Raw genomic sequence first — 14250 nt, 5'->3', positions numbered from 1 at the left:
AATTCTTGAGAATAGATAAAAAAATTTAAAAGTGTACTTTTAGAATTAAATTTTTGCAAAAGTGTTTAATTTTTCTCTTATAAAGGACGTTGTGGTTGAAATTTAAATTTACCGCGTTAAGGGCGTAACAATATCGGTGGCGCGCGCGCGCGTTGGCTACTAGTTACTACATGGAGCCGGGAGCCGCCATTTTCCTTCTCCAGTGTGGGAGACAGTCGCTTGTCGAAACGATTGTTGGCCGCTTTTTTTTTCCCAAGGATTGAGCAAATTTCACCAAGTGTGGGGCGTCGGGCGGACGCGCGTGACCCCGAAGAAAGGAATATTGTAACTGGAAAAACGCTGACTTTTAATAACAGAGAAAAGTCAAAAAGGATCGTGAGTGAATTTTTTTTTTTTTTGGTGATAAGCAAGTGATCGCCCGGTGAAAAAGACGTCGAGGACGAGTAAAAGGGATACACACAGCAAAAAAAAAAAAACGGAAAAAAGTCTACATCCGACAGGTTAGTGATTTTTCTCTTTTCTTTTTGGAGATCTTTCTCTCTCTCTCTTTTTTTTTCTTTTACTTTTAATCTCGAGGACGATGTTATCCTGACTTTCCCCCCCGGTGTGCACACGCACCGGAGAAATTTTCCCCCCCACACACACATGTGTGCGCGGCCCGGTCTGCAAATTGTGATATGGCGGGAGAGCACGACGCACTGCCCTCCAAGCCGATTATCGCGTCGAGTTCCATGACAGAATCTCGATTATTCCATAAATTTCACATCGTCCCTATTCAAGGTTAAAGTTTCGAAGATTGAATATTACGCATTAAATGTATGAAATGTAAACATATTTCTATATTCTATGCATTCGTGAAGCATAATATAGAAAACTTCTACCGGTGTGTGTGTGTGTGTGTGTTTCTTTTAATCCTATTTTATTTGCAATAAAATTGATAGGTTACGTTTGAATCTTTTTTTCTGTTTTTTGAAAATTATTATATTTTTTCCGAAAGTTGTTGTGTCTCTTTAAATTGTAACCTCTCATTCTTTATTATACTTTCTCTCTCGCTCTGGATGCACTGTGGGGTACTATTACAAGGACACCTTGTCTATCTACTTCTCAACTCAGTTTACACATTCATATAATCAACACGTGATAAACATGTAATTCCTGATTAATCATTCATTAGTTTCCCGCCTATCATTTTACATGTATCGTTTTTCTTTTTCATTGTGATTTTTTCTTTTTCATCAATTATTTACATTAATATTATATTTACCTTTCTCGAATTTATCATTTAGCGGAAAAATTTTCCAATAAAATTCATTTCTTTCATTAAAAAAAAGATTTTGATTCTTTAAATTTTAATTGAAAGTTTTTTTAATTCATCAGTAGGCAAAAACAAGAATTTGAATTACATTTGATAATTTAGTGGAGGTTAATTACATTTCATTGAATATTAGTTTAATATGAACAAAAAGTTTTGAACGTTCAAATGAACGAAATATTTTTTGTGAAAAATATTTTCATAGATTATTGATTACAATTCAAATTAAAAACTCAAATTTTACATTTAGAAACATTATAATTAATTTGCTTAATAGTGACGCAAAATTATAGTAATAAAATTTTAATTTGAAGAAGAAATAAATTTCGTTCATTTGAACGTTCAAAACTTTAACCTCCTAGTTTAATTCGAAGGAAACTAATTATGTTGATAGAGGAATAGTTTTTAGACTTGAGTAAACATGGTGTATAATAAAGTGAAGGTTTTTCTTCTGTAATATCAATTGGCATTCAGGAACAATGACTCGCAACAAGTACGATCTCTAATTGTTTGCAACAATTGAAGTGCATAAGAAGTTACTATCATCTGATTAGCATTGGTTCAATGTGATCCACAGTTAAACTAGGTTGATGCAATTATCTTGTTACAAATGAAGCTCATGCAAGCTTTCACAAATTATCATTAAACAATTTTTTTAATATTAATATAATCAAAATTATTATAATTATTACAATCACATTTTTTAACTATGCATGATAATTATAATTAAGCAAAGTTTATTATTATTATTATTATTATTGTTTTTATTATTATTTCTATTTTATCAGTATTAATTCGAATTTTTCGTGACATTTTTTTGATAATCGAGTGTTTTATTAGTTTTTACATGAAAATGGAAATTTTTTGTTGTACTTTGAGAAAAAAGTATAAAAAGATTCTCGAGACTACTGTTAGGATGAAATAAACTTCATGGAGTTTGATATATCGAAAGAAGTGAAATTGTGATTTAGCGGGAGAAGAAGAAGAAAAGAAAAAAAATGAGAGTACACTTTAAATCATATTTATTAAGCCGAGTGTGCGTCTATAGAGACGACCGCCATTTGGTCGGACGCTTCTAGAATATCATTCATTTTATATTTCCGTCTCTCTCTCTCTCTCTCTTCTCTCGCACTGCACTTTGAGTTTGTCTTCTCTTTTTTATACACACGGACGTTCAAAAACCATTGTGTGACACATTCTTCTGGAACAGTAGTAACATGCTGTCTCTTAATACGTATCCAGAAGTCGTTAGAATACCTCTATTTCTCTGACGCACATGATACACCGCGAATAATTATCTTTCTCTCTCTCTCACTCTCTTATATTCACCCGTCTTTCCTCCCCTCTTCCACGTGTTTCAAATTATCGCTTACAAACTCTCCACTTCCACCGCAACTCTGTACAGCATCCCAGACAGATAATTTTTCAAAGGCCTTCGCTGAGAATCATCTTGACCTGCTCTAAAAAAGCCCCCATCAACTTTTATCGCTATTTCCTTTTTTTCTCTTTTTAAGAGATTCTCTCTCTCTCTCTCTCTCTCTCTCTCTCTCTCTCTCTCTCTCTCTCTCTCTCTCTCTCTCTCTTTCGTTTTCTTCTCTTCTTTGGTTATTAGTTTCTTATTAATTACTATTTGTATCAAAATGTTTTCTCTCGTTTGTAATTTATTACTTCGTTTCGCGGTATATACAAATCGAGGGTTTTCTTAAATTTTATTTATTTTTGTAAAAGAAATTCTTTTTGGTATTACCTTCTTTTCTTTAAATTAATTTTTGTTTTAATATTTTTTAGAAAATTCTTTATTTAGGTAATTAACTTTTTTCTTTAATTCTTTTTTTAAGTAATTAATATTTTTAAAAAAAATCCACTTTCCTAAACAATTCTTTATGTTTAGAAATTTTTTTTCTAAAAAATCCTTTTTTTGACACATTTTTATTTCCAGAAAATTTTCTTTTTGAAAATTTTTTTTTTAGCTAATTTTTTTTTTTACTAAATTCTTTTAGTAATTTCTTTTTTCTATTGAAAAATTCTTATAAAAAATCCTTTTTCTTTAAAAATTCTTGTTTTTGGAAAATTCTTTTTTCTAAAATTTTTGTTTTTAAAAAATTTTTTATTCAGGAAGATGTATGTGAAGTTGGCCCCCCACTTTCAAAAAAATTAAATTTTTTTTAGAGTTCTGACTTCCTCTACAATAGTTCTAGAGTTCCTGATAGTTTTTAGAAATAGTTCCGGCGATTAAATGGTAAAAAATAGGTTTTTTCATAATGGGGGGCTAACTTCACGCAGCCCCCCACTATTGAAAAAATGGATTTATTATTAGAGTTCTGAGTAGCTATAAAAGAGTTCTAGAGTTCCCTACAGTTTATTTCAATAGTTCTCATAATCCAAAATCATAAAAAAATAATTGAAAATTCCAGAATTTTTTAAAAAAATTAAAATGTTACGAAAAAAGAGTTCTGATCACAGTTCTGTTAGCCCCCCATAGTGTTCGACAAAAAACCTTAATAACAATTTTTACAAAACCCAAAAACTACTAAACTACAAGACTTTGAATTTTCAAAAAAAAATTTGATCTTTTATATTTTGAGAGTTCCATGATTTCTTAGTAGAGTTCTGCTAGCCCCCGATAGTATTGGACAAAAAACCTTCTATACAAATTTTTTCATAACCCAAAAACTACTGAACTACGAAACTTTGAATTATCAAAAAAAAATTTATTATAAATTGGGAGTTCCATGAGTTCTGAGCAGAGTTCTGTAAGCCCCCCATAGTCTTCGACAAAAAACCTTAATAACAATTTTTACAAAACCCAAAAACTACTAAACTACAAGACTTTGAAATATCAAAAAAAATTTGATCTTTTATATATTGAGAGTTCCATGAGTTCTGATCAGAGTTCTGTTAGCCCCCGATAGTGTTCAACAAAAAACCTTAATAACAATTTTTACAAAACCCAAAAACCACTAAACTACAAGACTTTGAATTTTCAAAAAAAATTTGATCTTTTATATACAATTGAGAGTTCCATGAGTTGTGATCAGAGTTCTGTTACCCCCCGATAGTGTTCAACAAAAAACCTTAATAACAATTTTTACAAAACCCAAAAACCACTAAACTACAAGACTTTGAATTTTCAAAAAAAATTTGATCTTTTATATATTGAGAGTTCCATGAGTTCTGATCAGAGTTCTGTTAGCCCCCGATAGTGTTCAACAAAAAACCTTAATAACAATTTTTATATAACCCAAAAACTACTAAACTACAAGACTTTGAATTTTCAAAAAAAAATTTGATCTTTTATATTTTGAGAGTTCCATGAGATCTTTGCAGAGTTCTGCTAGCCCCCGATAGTATTGGACAAAAAACCTTCTAAACAAATTTTTTCATAACCCAAAAACTATTGAACTACGAGACTTTGAATTATCAAAAAAAAATTTATTATAAATTGGGAGTTCCATGAGTTCTGAGCAGAGTTCTGTTAGCCCCCCATAGTCTTCGACAAAAAACCTTAATAACAATTTTTACAAAATCAAAAAACTACTAAACTACAAGACTTTGAATTTGCAAAAAAAAATTTGATCTTTTATATTTTGAGAGTTCCATGATTTCTTAGCAGAGTTCTAAAAATTTCTTTGGAGAAAATAAAACATTACTTATTGCCGTTTCTTAATATTTTTGTAGAAAATTCTCAATTTTTATAAATTTTATAAATTCTATTCTTCAATTGCAAATTTTAATTGAATAAGAAATTATTGGAAATTCTTAATTTTTTAAAAAATAAAGGAAAAATTTCTATGTACCTTCAAATTATTAAAAAAAATTAAATTAAATTTTTTCAAAGAAATTTTAATTCTTCAAAATTACGGGTTAAAAATATTTATGAAAATAATTTGCAAATATTTGAGTTCAATTTTATTAATAAATTGAATTCTTTTAGGAAATTTATTAAAATAGTACCTACTTTTGAAAATCATTTAAATCAGGAAAATTTTTTAAATAATTGAATTTTGGAGGAGAATTTTGTTATTTATAAAGGTGATTGTGATTTTGATGAGAATTTTTTTTAACTTTTGAAAATAATTGAACTTTTATAAAAAGAATTTTGTTACTTTTGAAAGTATTAAATTTCTGCAATCATTTATAACAAATTTATATTTTATTTTTATGAAAAAAATTTGAATTTAAAATTTCTAAATTCAATTTTTTTTTAAATGGCTAATTTTATTAAAAAAAGTATGTAAGAAATTAGGCGTTAAGCAGTATAATATTAATGTAGTAAATCTATAACCTTAAATATCATGTACATTTATTCAAATACAAAATTTTTTATTAATAAAAAGAATTTACATATTTTATTTTTTAAAGAAAAAAATGCAGATTCCTAAATAGTTTTGTTTAAATTTGCTTTTATTTACATTTAATATATTATCCGTAATGACTTTTGAAATTATTCTTACAAATTATTAAATCCCCTCAATTATAAACTAAAGGAATTTAGCAAAATTAATGTAGATTAAAATACAATATTTTCTATTTTATAGAAAATTTATTTCATAAATAAAAATTCTTTTTATTGTTTTCTTGTCAGGGTTTTTACAAGTCCCAATCTCTTTTTCTATGTAATGTTACACAGCCAAAAAAGTGTGGTTGTGATTCAGTAGTTTTTTGGTTTTGAAAAAATTGTTATTAAGGTTTTTTGTCGAAGACTATGGGGGGCTTACAGAACTCTGCTCAGAACTCATGGAACTCCCAATTTATAATAAATTTTTATTTGATAATTCAAAGTCTCGTAGTTCAGTAGTTTTTGGGTTATGAAAAAATTTGTATAGAAGGTTTTTTGTCCAATACTATCGGGGGCTAGCAGAACTCTACTAAGAAATCATGGAACTCTCAAAATATAAAAGATCAAATTTTTTTTTGAAAATTCAAAGTCTTGTAGTTTAGTAGTTTTTGGGTTTTGTAAAAATTGTTATTAAGGTTTTTTGTCGAACACTATGGGGGGCTAACAGAACTGTGATCAGAACTCTTTTTTCGTAACATTTTAATTTTTTTAAAAAATTCTGGAATTTTCAATTATTTTTTTATGATTTTGGATTATGAGAACTATTGAAATAAACTGTAGGGAACTCTAGAACTCTTTTATAGCTACTCAGAACTCTAATAATAAATCCATTTTTTCAATAGTGGGGGGCTGCGTGAAGTTAGCCCCCCATTATGAAAAAACCTATTTTTTACCATTTAATCGCCGGAACTATTTCTAAAAACTATCAGGAACTCTAGAACTATTGTAGAGGAAGTCAGAACTCTAAAAAAAATTTAATTTTTTTGAAAGTGGGGGGCCAACTTCACATACATTTCAGGAAGATAATTTTTTTTATAAAGTGAATATTTTTTTGAGAAAAATATCTCTTTTTTCGAAATTGATTTTTTTTCAGAAAAATATCTTTATTTCCGAAAATAATTATTTTTTTAAAAAAGAAAAATTCTGAATAATATCTTTTTTTATTTCAGTTAAGAAGGGTTCGGGAGAAAAAATCCATTCCCTTTTCTTTCTGCCTTTGATATCACACAGGAGTTATAATATTCCCCTTCTAATTTCGCTGAACAGTTATCATTCATTGTTAAAGTCATATTCGACCTCTTTTTATGGGGAACGATGATGCGCCCGTTTCTTAAATAAGATTTACATAATTGCATGTGGTATAGTTGCATCGCTCACTGCGCAACGATTTACGCTTGATGACCAGAGTGATTTCATTCTAGAAAATTGCTTCACGACTTATATATCCAATTATTATTTGCCATTAAATATAGAACACTTGAATTCAATATTGTGCATATTGTAACAAAAATGATATAATATTCATTAATTTATATTATTTTTTAAATTTATATTAAAATCTATTTAAATTATAGTATATGTAGATTAAAAATTGTAAGTAAAATCTATTTAAATTGAAAATTTAAATTAAAATCTACTTAAATTTACAATATAAATTAAAAACTATTTAAAGTAATAATTTATATTAAAATCTATTCAAATTTGAAAATTATAATTCAATATTAAAGATTCCAATTTAAATTGTATTATGTTTTTAAATTTAAAATGAGGTCTTATATTGGAAATAAAAAAATAATAAGTCAATATTAAATAGAAAATAAATAATGAATGGAAAAAGTAAAAATATTTAAAAAAAAACCGTTAAAAAAATATTAGAATGTTAATAAGTTGTGAATTAAATTAATTAGAATATTAATATTTTATGCTTATATTATTTTTTTAACTCCAATTTTTATATATTATTATTTTTTATATTTAAATATTATTATTTTATTATTAGATATATACCTATATTATATTATTGTTATTATTTATTATTAAAAAAAGTGCTGAATTCACGGACGTTTATTTATTATTTTTTTTTTTTTTTGTAAAAAAGTTGTAAAGTTAGTTTATACTTTTTTTCTGTTCGATGAAATACATAGAAGAATGTAAAATAATTTAATTTTTTTCAAAAATATAAATTGCGGTGGGAAAATGATATATATGACGGGTTCCACGTCAAGTGACCCAGGTCAAAAATTTAAATGGAATATTTGAAAAATTTGTAGTTTCTTTAAAACAAAACGAAAATACGTTTTCTATTTTGGGTTTTGCTGCTGTTTTTCAGCACTTTCTAATAGTGTGAACAAATGTAGAGAAAAAAAATTGTTTGACCTTGAAAAATTAAATTAAAAAATAAAATTTCATTTTTTTATCAAATGGGCAGTTTTTATTTTTTTAAACAAAATTTTATCATAAAGGTGAGGTTTTTTCCTAAAAAAAATGTATAGGTCAAAACGTGGGACAAGAACTTTTAACTGGTAAAATTAAGCATTTACTTCTGCCGTGCACCGTCCCACAGTGGAATTTTTTTTACAATTTACTATTAAAAAATGTCTATAGCTTACAATTTTTAACCGATTTGAGTGTTCTTTGTCTTAAATTAAAGGGGAATAAATTCTTAAGACATCCTTCGAGGCCGATTTTGGAGATTTTAATTATTTATAATTTTTTTAAAATCAAAGTTAACAAATTAATACACTTTTTTAAAAAAGGAGGTTTATTTTCTTATTCCGTTGATGCACATGATCTAAATAAATTTAAATTCATCCAATATGACCACCAGATAATTAATAAAGCATAAAATAATTTATTTCAATTGTTATAAACAATATATAGCCCAACAACGAGCAGGGGCGGTGGATTGCAGAAGTAAATGTTTATTTTGACCAGTTAAAAGTTCTTGTCCCACGTTTTGACCTATACATTTTTTTAGGAAAAAACCTCACCTTTATGACAAAAATTTTTTTTAAAAAAATAAAAACTGTCCATTTGATAAAAAAATGAAATTTTATTTTTTAATTTAATTTTTCAAGGTCAAACATTTTTTTTCTCTACATTTGTTTACACCATTAGAAAGTGTTGAAAAACAGCAGAAAAACCCAAAATAGAAAACGTATTTTCGTTTTGTTTTAAAGAAACTACAAATTTTTCAAATATTCCATGTTAGACCAAAAATTTAAACTTTGACCCCCTCCAGTTTTTATATTTGTTTAAATAAATTAATAATATTTGGTATTTTTAATTGTATCTAATAGGACTACTGTTTCTGCAAAATTTTAACCCGATCCCAAATATTTAAAATTTTGACCTGGGTCACTTAACGTGGAACCCGTCATATAAAAAAATGGGAATTTCCTTTTAGGAACTATTTTTAAATTTTTACTCTATCAGAGAGTACTCGTTTGTGTGTGTAATTGCGTGTATGAAAAAAGGGAATGTAAATATACTTGAGAGAATTGCTTTATCGCGCATCGATCAGTCGCAAATTTATAATCGAAGCGTAAATCGTGATCATGCTCGTGATACTGACCAGTTGCATTATTTGCAGACGCAATCATGCATACAGTCATGTGATTCGGCTAAAATCATCGAATAAAAATATATCCCCTTATCAATTTAATCAATATTTTAATTTTCATATGCAAAAATTAATATTTTACAATTTTTAACAGAAAATATTTTGTCTTTTTTTAAAATAATTTTTCACACACAATTTAAATTTTATTTCCGATTAAAGAAAGAAATTTATTTTCAATTAAAGCTTAAGAAAATAAATTTTGCCTTCGAAAAATTAAGTTAAATATTTCAACGATAAAATTTTCATCTATAATGACATTTTTTTTCAATAATATTCCATTTTTGCTATATATCTGCATTTATCTTCTTTTCGTGTGTAAATGTCAGTTTGAATTTATTCTGGGAACTTAAACGATGCGTGCACAACCATTATAAGGGACATGCATGGAATTCTTATAATTTATAATATATAATATACTCAGTGAGTCGAAAATTCGTCATTTTGGAACCGAGGACACGCGCGTTCGATAAATACAAAACACACTCTCGCGATGAAAGGAAAAAAAAGAAGAAAGAAAAAAAATAGTCGCGAATCTTATTGCATTATTCATTGCTTTTGAGATCGTGTCTTTCCATTTGAATTCAAGATTAAAAATACAACGTGACAGTTGACACTGTATTAGTTCAATTGTTATTAATTCATTAAACAATGAGTTTTATTTTCTTCATCTATTAAAAAAAGTAATTCGCATTCTGTGTATAATAATAATAATTTTGTTTCGTTTCGTTTAGTTTAGTTTAGTTCGAAATAATTTTTCCATTGTTTTAGGTGTTGGGAGAGAGAAAAAGAGATGGAGAACGAGAGAGAATATAGACAATATATATAGAGAGAGAGGGAGAGGCGAAGAATCTGTGAGCTAATTCGTTGTTAGCCTCTCGTCAAGGAAGCCAGTAATTGTTTGACTGACATCTAATTGCGGTTAATGTCTGGCCGTGAAACTGGCTCTCGATTTCTAGTTTTCCTTAGATTTTCTTTTATTTATTTCTCTATCTTTCTTCTTCTTCTTTTTTTTTCTTTTTTGTAAATATTGAGGAAATTTAATTCTTTTTGTAGACGAGTAGTTTTATTTTCTTCATTATATAATTATATAGTGTAATTATTGCACTAAAAGGTTTTGTTTTCTTGGAAATATTTTTGTTTTAAATCAGTTTAAGTCGTAAATTTACTTGGCGTAAAATTCATTTGACAGTGAATTCAATTTTTAGAATTCATGAGAAAAATCTGAATTTTGGTCTTTTTTGTTTGCTACATAAACTATGAAATTACCACGAATTCTAAAAGAAGAACTTAGGTTTTTGAAAAATTTTAACAATTAAAATTCTTCTGAAATTAATTACATTTCTTAAGATATATTTAATTATTTAATAAAAATAATGAATTTAGAGAAGAATTTTAGTTAAAAACATTTTTAAAAAAATTGAATTTTCGAGAAGTTACAAATGATTGCAAAAACCCAAGTGCGAAAACCAACGCGGCCCAACACTGGCCCAGTATTGGCAAAGCTGGCATCGAGACTTGGCAGACAATATTGGCCCGACTTTGCGCCGACTCTTGTGGTGTTAACCGCGGTTGGACGTCGGCAGCCAGATCTCGGCAGACATTACTGTCCCAATATTGGCACCAAATCTCGGCAGACATTAATGGCCCATTATTGGCAGCCAGATCTCAGCAGACATTAATGGCCCAATATTGGCTGCCATTACTCCCACAGTGTTGACAAAATTAGAAAAAAATAAAAATAATTTTTTTTTATTCAATTAACTAATTAATTTATAACATTTATACGGCTTATTTCCCTAATTTAAACGCAAACTTACAAATATTTGAAAAATTCTTACCTCTCGCGGGGATCGATACCTAAACCTGACGCTCCACAGCCTAACACTCTGACCACTCTGCTACTCTGACTTGAAGTCGAGGAAGCAAAAGGGTTCTTATAAGCTACACTACACTGGCCAATACTGTGCCATTATTCGGCCGAGCTACGTCCCAATATTGGCAATTATAATTTGCCATCATAGATACAAAATGATAGACATTAATGTGCCATTCTTGGGCCAAGCTACATCCCAATTCTGGCAATTATATTTTGCCATCAAAGATACAAAATGTTTGCCATTAAAGTGCCAACAATGAGCCATTAATGGACCGATCTTCGTCACATCACTGGCAATTGAATTTTGCCATTAAAGATTGATCAACTTTGCCGTGAATGTGCCGTTATTGGGACAAGCTACGCCCCAATACTGTCAATTATAATTTGCCATGAAAGATACAAATTTTTTGCCATTAAAGTGCCAATAATGAGCCGATCTTCGTCACAACACTGGCAGTTGTCTTTTACCATTAAAGATTGATCAACTTTGTCGTGAATGTGTCATTATTGGGCCAAGCAACGCCCCAATTCTGGCAATTATAATTTGCCATGAAAGATACAAAATTTTTGCCATTAAAGTGCCATTAATGTGCCTTTAATGGGCCAATCTTTGTCACATCATTGGCGATTGAATTTAAAAAAATTTTAATATCATAATTCATGGTATATTTTTAATATTTAATTATTATCTGAAAATTTGACTAGAATCCATTTTGAAATCAATTTTTACTACAAAATTCTACGAGAATTTAATTATTTAAATGCAAAAATAAATAATTTATTGAATAACTAAATGTTTCTTAAAATTGAATTATGAGAATTAAATTTTAAAAAACATTCATTTATTCAATAAATTTTCTTAAGGAAATAATTTGCATCATTTCTATTTCTTAATTACAATTGCTTTAAGAAAAATTCAAAGATTTTTAAAAAATGAAGGAAAAAAATGTTTATAAATTCTATTTGTCAATTGCAAATATTAATTGAAAGTGAAATTGAAAATTTCTTAATTTTTAGATAATAAAGGAAAAATTTTACTCAAAAAAAGGTTTCTGTAACATTTATTTACGAATTTCTTTAATTGTAAAATTATATGAAAACATTAATAACTTCTTTTTTAAATTAATACTTAATTAAACTTTTTCAAAAAAATTAATTCTTTAAAATTGACAGTTAAAAATATAGAAAATTCAAAGTTTCAAATATTTTAATTTGAATCCTTTTCAAGCTTATTCAATTATTTAAATACAAAATAAATAATTTATTGAATACCTGAATGTTTCTTAAATTTCAATTCTTATAAAAAATTATACCAAATTAAAATGGCATTAATGTGCCTTTAATGGGCCGATCTTCGTCACATCACTGGCAATTGAATTTTCCTATTAAAGATTGATCAACTTTGACAATAACGTGCCGTTATTGGGCCAAGCTACGCCCCAATACTGGCAATTATAATTTGCCATCAAAGATACAAAATGTTTGCCATTAAAGTGCCACTAATGTGCCATTAATGGGCCGATCTTCGTGACATCACTGGCAATTGAATTTTGCCATTAAAGATTGATCAACTTTGCCAATATTATGCCGTTACTGAGCCAAGCTACTCCCCAATACTGGTAATTATAATTTGCCATGAACGATACAAATTTTTTGCCATTAAAGTGCCAATAATGAGCCATTACTGGGCCGATGGTCGGCACATCACTGGCAATTGTCTTTTGACATTAAACATTGGTAAACTTTGCCATGAATGTGCCGTTATTGGGCCGAGAGCTGGCCCAGTCTTAAAAAATTTGAAATTCTGACCATCGGCACCATCATTGGCCCAGTAATGGGACGTTTTGGTTACCAATAATGGCCCAGTAACTACTGCCAATTCTCGGCAGACATTACTGCACCAATGATGGGCCGTTTTTGCAGTCTTGGCATTTCGCACTTGGGAATTGATAATTATTATTTTCAAAAGTAATCAAATTCTTCCCACAAATTCAATTATGTTCAAAAATTTAAATAATAAAATATTCTTCTTCGAAATTCAATTATTTTCAAAAATTTTAATATAATTCTTGGAAAAATTTCAATTATTTTCAAAAAATTTCCTAAATTCAATGATTTTTAATATCTTCTATTTTAATAAAATTTTCCAAAAGAATTCAATTTAAAAAAAAAAAATTTATAAAATTCTACACAAACATTTAATTATTTTTAATATAATTTTAAACGACTTCTTCGAAAAATGTAATTACTATTAAAAATTTGATTAAAAGTCGTCGAAAGAATTTAGTTATTTAAAAATTTGTTGATAATTTTTTTATGAGAATTCAATTTTAAGAAACATTCAATTATTCAATAAATAAATTATTTTTGTATTTAAATAATTTAATTCTTGTAGAATTGTCTGATGATAATTATAATTTAAAAATGAAAAACAAAATTAAATTTTGTGACAACCCAGATTGTTTCGAAGAATTTGAAAAAAATTCTTGTAAACAGAAAGAAATTAGTTAATAAGTGAATTTTTTTTTAATTTCGAATCAGAAATTATTAAAAAAATTGTAGTTTTTATTCGAAAATAAGAAATTTTGTATAAAATTAGTGAATAAATCTTTACTCATTGAGTCACTAATGCGAATTAGTGGCTCTATAATTTAGATTTAGAGAGGTAGAGAATCAATTAATTAGATTAAATTCACTTGACAAAAGAATCACTTGTCAACAATTCATTTTCTATAGATTGCACTTGATACAATTTCCACTTGACATAATTCTCACGGGCAAAATTCATGTTTTGTTGGTTGTAAACTTCATGTTAAATTTGACACTAATTGCACATCGTATCAAGAATCATGAAGTTTATATAAATATAAATTTTAGAAATCTTATTTATATCTACTTATCCAAGAAGATTGTTGAATTTATATTTTACTTTTAAAATGATTCACACGACACAAGATTCGCTATAATATAGTCTAATAATCACTTGGCATAATTTTCCTTTGACATTAATTGCACTTATCATTTTGAATTCATGTAAATTGCACTTGACTTAAATTTTCCTTTTAACATAATACTTGAGATTAAAACTCACTCGACTTGAG

General features: G+C 27.7%; 1 protein-coding gene across 2 annotated transcripts in view; it reads left to right on the top strand.

The window, feature by feature from the left end:
• The first annotated feature begins 188 nt into the window (after nucleotides 1-188).
• The window catches only part of LOC122497601 (C-terminal-binding protein), a 72944-nt gene continuing 58882 nt past the window's right edge, over nucleotides 189-14250 (top strand). For both annotated transcript variants that reach the window (XM_043604830.1, XM_043604827.1), the window contains exon 1: nucleotides 189-500. The gene's annotated coding sequence lies outside the window, so the exon portion shown is untranslated. The remainder of the gene's footprint in view (nucleotides 501-14250) is intronic.

The sequence above is a fragment of the Leptopilina heterotoma genome, unplaced genomic scaffold, assembly GCF_015476425.1.
Source record: "Leptopilina heterotoma isolate Lh14 unplaced genomic scaffold, ASM1547642v1 Lhet_134, whole genome shotgun sequence".
Taxonomy (NCBI): domain Eukaryota; kingdom Metazoa; phylum Arthropoda; class Insecta; order Hymenoptera; family Figitidae; genus Leptopilina; species Leptopilina heterotoma.
The sequence above is the reverse complement of the archived record's forward strand: the minus strand, read 5'-3'. Positions and strand labels throughout refer to the sequence as shown.